Here is an 8,750-nt window from a genome sequence, read left to right on the forward strand (position 1 = left end):
TTACGAGGTTTATACTTTGGCAGAGAAACCTGGCTGTAATCTGTTTTCAAATAAATAGATTGTGGACAGCTGTCCTGATATGCCTGGCAAAATGACGATTTAATGCTGATTAGGAGAGAAGGCCTTTGAAGTGAGTGAAGCAGCAGCCCCTACGATGTCTTTAGTGATCATTATCAGTCTCTCCCTGAAGGGTGACTTGGTGCCAAAAGCTCTTTGCTGCAAGCTGGTTAAGGTGGATTCGGGAACTGAGGCTTTGTAAGCCTGAAAAGGCCTTCTCATTCACAGGCCTCTGGTGTCTGATCCCTTTAGGATGGTGAATGCCTGAGAATAAACAGATGCAGCCCCTTTCAGGGAAGGGCAAGATCCACATCGTAGCATTATTTATTCATCATGGGAACAGCAAGCGAACACGTACTCGGCAGAAAAATCAAATCAGTGTTCATTTTGTGGAGCAGCTGCCTTTGGCAGAGAGGACGCATTCAGTTCTAACTTTGGTAACTGAGCAATTATAGATGTTATTAGTTAGGGATGCAAATGAGTGACTGCACTTTCTTCCAAGTTGTTGTATTTTCCCATGTAATGCTGACATCAAAATCAGCCGAACATTGATAAAAATGGATTTCTAAAGGGTTGGAGGGACTCTAGACTTGTCCACACACCAGTAGGTTCGATAATAGTATTTTATACACCAGTTAACCTTGGGGACTAAATCTGCATTTCTTCATGCTGAAGGGTTAAATGGATTTACCTCAAGTCATTGTTTCTGGCTGCCACACATAGATTGTTATTTGATCACAAACAGAGGATCAGATAACATTGAATATATAAGATTTTAGGTGCTAATAAAATTAATGCATTTATTGCAAGGATATTTTCAGACAATGGGAAACATATGTAACGTGCACATATATTACCTGATTTGTGAATTAGTCAGTATTACATAGAATTTCGGTTACATTACTCCTCCTGCCCATAGTGGTAGAGACTGATCTACTGCACAAATGTTCCGCCCCGCCCTCCGTTACCCACCACCTTCCCACCCCATGGAAACCTTTTATAACTACTTGCTTTGTAACCAAAGTTCCTACATTTGTAAGTTCTGGGACAACAATGGGTATTAACTCAATCTCAGAAGCACAAAACGAGGAGAGAAAGATGCATTCCTTATAAATGGATAAAAAGATTAAGAAAGTACACATCAAATCCATTGAATAAGGCACAGCAAATGTATGAGTGCATGGACTGACTATAGCTTTGTGAGCTGATAAATCAGAGCAATGATTATCTTGGTCTACCTACGCACCCATCATTTTAACTACCTTTCTTTCTTCCCATGTTTTAATATAGTAAAAGTATAGTTTAGGAGACCTGCTACTGTATTTAACAATACTTCCTAACAATGCTTGTTAATTTATGCTGATGTGCTATGTAGTACACTAGTGTGGATTTTGATAATGTGATGCTGGCTTTTGAACTTTAAAGCAAGGGTTTTCCTCCCTACCTTCGTGATGAAAAAAAAAAAAGCTTGAAGTTTTTTCATTATTTTTTCATTATTTGATCCATACATACACTTTCATTATTTGAAGTTTACAGAAATGCATAAAAATGTAAAAGCAAACAAATAAACATTGTATGAAGCTGAAATTACAGCAAAAATAAACCTGCCAAGCCAGGATGTGAGAGAGCAGCTCCAGGTTTCCTGTCTTCCCCTGGTCATCCATCGCCACAGCAAGCCGTCTTCACCAGCTTCCAGTAATAACCCCTCACTAAATTTCTTGAAGTCGCTGGTTCCTTCAGTTCAGTCTCTGGCCCGGTGCATAAATCTCTCCAAGAGACATGAAGCATTTTCAAAGACTTTACTTTCCCCATGGTTTATTCCTTATTCATAACAACTCACTAAGCTCTGTTCCTCCATCTGCAACATTTTTTTTTGGGTCCCCTCTCTGAAGCTTCTCTGTCTACCTTTCACCTTCACTTTGAGATTAAGCTGAAAGCTTATCTGTATGTCAAATTCCAGTTAAAATGCCCAAGTGCTATACATTCTAGAACAGGCTAGGAGATGTGCTTAACTCACAGAATGTAAAGAATTTAGTTCGTACAAATGGAAACATTTGGGATGGTTACACAAATTAAGATATCAGAGCATCTGCAGTCCTCCTGTAGCAAGAAAAGAAAGGCTAAGATTTTAATGTGTGCCTGAACTAGCAAATGCTTGTGATGGTGTTTGGGCATCTTTTAGGATACTGTCAGTGATATCAACATTATGTGTGATTCCTGTCTTTCTGCAGGATATACCTACTTCTTGTATCTTCATCTATAATATGCCACATATAAGCTAATCTTATTTCTCAGTTTTAATGTTACCACTGAAATTAATCTTACAAATTGATTTATGTGGAAGCTTTCAGTGCTTCCCTAAGTTTATTTTTTTAATCGTGCTAAATAAATGACAAACTATCGTTTATAAAATCTCACATACACAATATGGAATCAAGGGCTATGATCCCAGTATACTTAATCTACAGATGTGTTTTGGATGATGATTCAGACCTTCCTGAAAAAGGATCTAGATATAAAGGATAAATGATTTTTTTTAATTGTCCAGTGGTTTATAAAAGTGCTCAGCAATACAAATTCCACATGTGCTTCAACTGCAGACATATAAAACCAGTGTGACAAGGAAGGATCATTAAGCAATCTGATTTTCTTGTTGGGAGAGTTTTATGCTGTTGGGTATAGTATTAAAATGTAGAATTTGATAGCATGTCTTAAACTTTTAATGATGTGTTCATGAATATAAAACATGCGTCTCCTAGTGACTTTATGACTTCTCCTCTGCATAATTAGTAGTATCTGTTTTATGGGCTTACTGTTGTTTCCTTGATCCCATGAAAATGTGAAACCACTGTAATGATTTACACCATTCCAGGGCTTTAAAGATATGAGCTGTTCCTTAAAATAAATAACAAAAAATTCCACAAGTGTAAGCCTAGAATTGAAGTCTTAATGTCTGAGGCTTAAAAACAAATAGGATGTTTAAATAAATATATTTTCAATATTTTGTGTCTATAGATTTGACTTTTCATAAATAGAAATGTGACTTATATTAGTCTTTTATTATTCACATAAAGCTCCTCTCATTATGCACAAGTCTTCCTTGCAGTTGGTACATGTGGGGAAACTCTTTTGAGAAGTGATTATTTGGATCATGTATAATCTTAAGATTATGAATTTAAGTAATAACGAGATACTCATTATTAAAGATTAAAGTTCTACAAAAGAATTTTTAAATGCACAACAGTGGCTCTGTATCAGTGAGTTTTAGATTTTAATTAATTTATTCCTTATGATATAATATAAATTGTTATGTTGTCTTTAGACTAAAATAACCATGGCCTTTTTTGGGTTATTTTCAGTATTTAGCATCCTGGAATGTAACACTTTCAGGAAACCTTAACTATGTCGATGTTTTTCTTCTAAGTTGGGACTGGTAGAGAAGTTCTAGAAGTAAATATGCTAAACATTTAGAGTCATATCAGCATTTTCCCTGAAAAGGAAGATAGCGCGTCAGCATAATTTGCATATAATTATTGTTACGCTTTCTGTTTCATTGCAACAGAGCTGTGTTTCAAGGGATACATGAGCCAAAAGCTTTTCCATTCCGAACAAATGCTTTGGATTACGTTCTTTAATTAGATCGATGTTTGAAAACTTAATTGGTCAATTATTTGATACTTTGTACAACCTACGTAACAGTAAATACCTTGTAATTTTTGTAACTAGCTATTCCTAAAATAATAGTATGGTGTTACTTAAGGAACACATTTTAAGTAGTGTATTTTCAAAAATTCGCTAACTAAAAACAGCATTCTAATTCACAAGTTAAAATAATCAAGACATTTGATTATTTACAGTGAGTCAGATAATTGGTGGGCTTCCACTACTTCCTCTAATATTTTTTAATAAATAATTAGCCTTATTTTAGAATTATCTTAAAATATTTTTATGAAATCCCAGTTGTAAAGAAGTGGAGACCGAACAGATATTGAAAATATGATAGTTTTCATTTTAAGTTCGTTTCCTCTGGAAAGCATAATTTATAAATGATTGATATTAAAATGTTTTTGCTGTAGAAATATTTAAGATGCAAATATGGTTCATGCATTCTATTCTTGGAAGTCTGTGAAAAAGAATTTTGCAACACGTCCTCCCATCTTAAATTGAAGACAACACTGAGCGCCTGCTGTGGGAGGGTCCCCAGCTCCAACACCCTGAGTGGGTTTCCACCCAGCATGTCCTCGCCATTTCCCTATAACAGGGCACACTAACTGCCCGTCAAAAACATCCTATATTTATTTAAAGAAAACTTATTTCAAATTTAGGAACATTAAGACCAAGGAGAGTTGTGTAAGCTTTTGTTTCTGGTTCCAACCTAGAATAATTTATTTTACTACTTAATTCCTTTCTAAACACTTGGATGTTACAAGTGTAGTAGTCAATAGAATTTCTCTTTCTCACTACTGACTTGAAATAATTGCTAAAGGTAGATATTTAGTAACTGAGTAGACTGTAACATCCAAGTGTACTATACATAAAACTTAGATTCAGGTAGAATTTGTCCACTGCCACCACATCTTTGCTTCAAAGAAACCAAAATTATAATTTTAAAATAAGATTCATTTTATTTTTAACTATGAGAACATCTCTCTCTCTCTCTCTCTCTCTCTCTCTCTCTCTCTCTCTCTCTCTCTCTCNTCTCTCTCTCTCTCTCTCTCTCTCTCTCTCTCTCTCTCTCTCTCTCTCCCAACCACGTGTGTGTGTGTGTGTGTGTGTGTGTGTGTGTGTGTGTGTGTGTTTGTGTGTGTGTTGGGGTTGAGATGCACATGTATACAGGTGCCCATGAAGGCCAGAAGAGGGTGTTGAATCCCCTGAAACTGTGGAGTTAACAGGTTGTTGTAAACTAGGTTTTCTGGGAGGTTAACAAATACTGTATCATGAGCAAGTGCTGCCAGAAACATACCTATTCCTTATCAATTTAATTCTGAGTGAACATTTGTTCACCAAATGTTCAGAAACCTTTTGTAGTTGACAATTTTTTCCAACCCTTGCATTTGGTTACACAATCCCACATGTGGTTGAGATCCGTAGTTTAAGCAGTTAAAATCTAGGGTGGTACTTGGCAACATATAATACACAATTAGGTATATGTCTATCATAGCTATATGTGAATTGATTTGTTGTATTGTCCTTGTAGCCTCCAAATGTAACACCTTATAATCAGTACATTGCATGTAGCACACCCGTAGACCTACATGGGGTTCTCTTGAAACCCTGTGCTTTCCCATCTTAGTGCAATTATTTCTTCCTTCCTGGAAGAATGCACTGACATCTTTACCTTTTAAGTAGGACCTATCTGATTCTATATATCCAGATTTACTTAAAAAAAAAAAAATCATGCTCTTGAAGAAGCTGGAATGGCAGGTTGAGCATGAGGGAATCAGCCACCTCATGCAAAACTACAAGAAGATAAATGCAAATGAAATTTCAAGATTCTCGGATTTTCCTTCATCCAAAGAAACATTGAAAGGTTTGCAAGAAGCCCAGTACCACTTGATGACCGAGATACAGAAGCAGACAATAGGGTTGGCTTTGCAAGGTAAAGATGTGCTTGGAGCTGCCAAAACTGGATCTGGCAAGACTTTGACTTTTCTTGTTCTAATATTGGAAGCCTTGTACTGCCTGCAGTGGACTTCAACAGATGGCCTGAGAGGTATGATAATATCACTTACTCGAGAACTGGCCTATCAGGCACTTGAGGTTCTATGCAAAGTAGGGAGGAATCATGACTTTTCAGCTGGTCTCATGATTGGTGGAAAGGATCTGAAACCTGTAGCTGAGAGGATCATCAACATAAACATCCTCATTTGCGCACCTGGTCAACTTCTTCAACACATGGATGAAACAATATGTTTTCATGCCACCAATGTTGTTCTTGATGTTAGTTCTTGATGTGGAAGATAGAATCTTGGATATGGGCTTTGCTTATATCATGAATGCTATTGTTGAAAATCTTCCCAAGAAACACCAGACTTTACTGTTCTCAGACCAAATCCGTAAAGGACCTTGTGCACTTGAGTTTGAAAGACCCTGAATATGTCTGGGTTTGTGAGAAAGCAAAATACAGCACTCTGCTGCATAGGAGCAGAACTATATAATTTGTGAGCTGCACCAAAAAAATAAGTGTGCTGTTTTTCTTTTTGAGAAGCCACCTAAAGAAGAAGAGAATTGTGGTTTTTTTTTTTCCAGTTGCAAAGAGGGTCAGTGTCTGTACAGGGTGTTCTGCCATCTGCATCCAGGGTTCTCTATCCTTGCTCTCCATGGCTGGCAACAGCAGATGAGAAGAATGGAAATCTACAATGAATTTGTTTGAAAGAGGGCCACAGTACTTTTTGCTACTGATATTGCAGCCAGGGGACTGAATTTTCCAGCTGTAAATGGATTCCTTCAGTTGGATTGTCCAGAGGATGCCAACACATATATTCACAGAGCTGGTAGAACTGCCAGGTACAAAAAGTTTGGAGAAGCTTTATTAATTTTACTACCCTCAGAAGAACACGGGTTGGTGCAGCAGCTTCTACAGAAGAAAGTTCCTGTGAAAGAGCTCAAAATCAATCCAGAAAAACTTATTGATATTCAGAAAAATATAGAATCATTTTTAGCTCAAGATCAAGATTTAAAAGAAAGACCTCAAAGGTGTTTTGTCTCCTAAATACATTTAGTATATCTTATGAGGGATAAAGAAGTATTTAATGTGAGCACGTTATCTATTACTGAATGTGCACTCTATCTTGGTCTTGATGTGGTCCCACGGAGAAGATTTCTTTAGGAAATGGAGAAACAGCCCACCAAAGAACTGGCAAAGAACCAAGTCACTGAAGCAGTTCAGCCCAGGGCTCCCTCCCTCAACAACGATGAAGCAGAAGAATTTCGAGCTTATTTCAGTGAGAAAACGTCCATCCTTCACGAAAGTGGGAAATGACTTGAAGAGCCTGAACACAGATTGACTAATGGTGATAGTGAAGAAGAGCTGGATTAAGAGATGGAGGATGAAGAAATGGAAAATCATCTGGAAAAAGCAAGAGGGCCTCACAATGAATCCGTTCTCAGTATTGAGGAGTTACAGCAGATCAAGGAAGTTCCCGTGCAGTTCTTAGACAGAGATGATGATGAGGAAGATGGGCCTGGTGCTGACTTCCTCCCAATGAAACATCATGATGTGATTGAGTTGGATCTGAAAGAGAATGAAGCACCGTTGAAAAAAGAACATTCTAAATCCAGTGTCAAGAAAAAAATTAACCAAAGTCATAGAGCAAAAAAAAAAGTAATGAAGAGAAGTTTTAAAGTGAACAAGAAAATAACGTTTACTGATGAATGGGAGTTGGTTCAGCAGTGGTCACAGATTCAGAAATGTGCGACAAAAGATGCGGAGGAAGAAGATGACACTGGTGGTCTCAACCTAGACAAAGCAAAGGAAAGGCTTCCGTAAGAAGACAAATTTGACAAAGAAGGATATAGGAATATGAGGCAAAGCATCAGGAAAGATGCCTAAAAGAGAGAAAAACCAAAAAAAAAAAAAACAAACAAAAAACAAAAAACAAAAAACCAAAACCAAACAAACAAACAAAACAAGCAAAGGTCAAAGATGAAAATGAAGGTTTTCTGGACTAGAGTGATGAAGATGATGGTGGATTTGAACCAAACACACTTCCAGATCCAGATAAGCACAGAAGTTCTGAAGAATCAGAGAGTGAAGATGCAAAATGTAAGATGAGTGACACCAGGAAGAAGCAGGAAATGAGGAAGAGAAACACCGAAGTCGATGATGTAAGATCAAGAAGTCATCATGGAAAGAAGGACAAGTAGGAGATGTTAGAACCTTTGGATGCAGGCCTGTCTTTAGCAGAGAATGAAGAGCTGGTGTTCTATCTCCTCAAAAGTCAAAACTAAACATTCTCTGTGCCTTTGTGTACTTTGATACCTCTGGACATTACTATGTGGGCAAGAAATTGAAAACAGCTTTGGAAAACAGTTTTGAGTTTTGAAATATCAAGGAGCATATGCAGCATAAAGACGTATTGTATAATCTGTTAGAATTTATGTGTAGGCTCTCATTCCCCACCATTGGAAATGCACGTGGTAGATAAAAGCTCTACTCTTGAGTTATGTACTTAGTCCTTGTTTGTTTTACAGGAAAGGTTCTGGATCCATTGTTTATTTGTTATTGTTAAGTATACATAATAATTTTATGTATATTTCATTATCTCCAAAGAAAGAATATAATTGACTAGCCCTGACAAAGAATGAATGTTTTTTAATTGAGTTCATAAAAAAACATATTTCTTATAAAGTAAAAAAAAAATCATATTCTTTGAGAGAAGATACTTGATTTTGGGAAAAACAGAAAAATTAGGATTGTTAGTTGATAAAACTCTGTCCAGACAGAGAGTTGCTTGTGACCAGACACATTTTATTCAAATAGTCATTTGAGATTATAGGTCATGATTTTGGTCCAGATGGGCAATTCATGTGATACTTCACCATTTACATTTCTACTAGGTGTGTACACGGATGATCTCCAAATACCTGTGAGGAGAATAAGGGTTGTACTTCTGTAAATACCTACCATTTGATCCATGGGAATAGTATATATCAGGAAAGACATCATAGAACTTAAAAATGTTCTGTGAATG

The 8,750-nt window shown here is 36.8% G+C and overlaps 1 pseudogene; it reads left to right on the plus strand.

Moving 5' to 3' along the window:
• Nucleotides 1–317: 317 nt before the first annotated feature.
• LOC110336263 lies at nt 318–8,007 on the plus strand (annotated as a pseudogene).
• The last annotated feature ends 743 nt before the right edge of the window (nt 8,008–8,750 follow it).

This window comes from Mus pahari, chromosome 19 (assembly GCF_900095145.1).
Source record: "Mus pahari chromosome 19, PAHARI_EIJ_v1.1, whole genome shotgun sequence".
In the NCBI taxonomy this organism is placed as follows: Eukaryota; Metazoa; Chordata; class Mammalia; order Rodentia; family Muridae; genus Mus; species Mus pahari.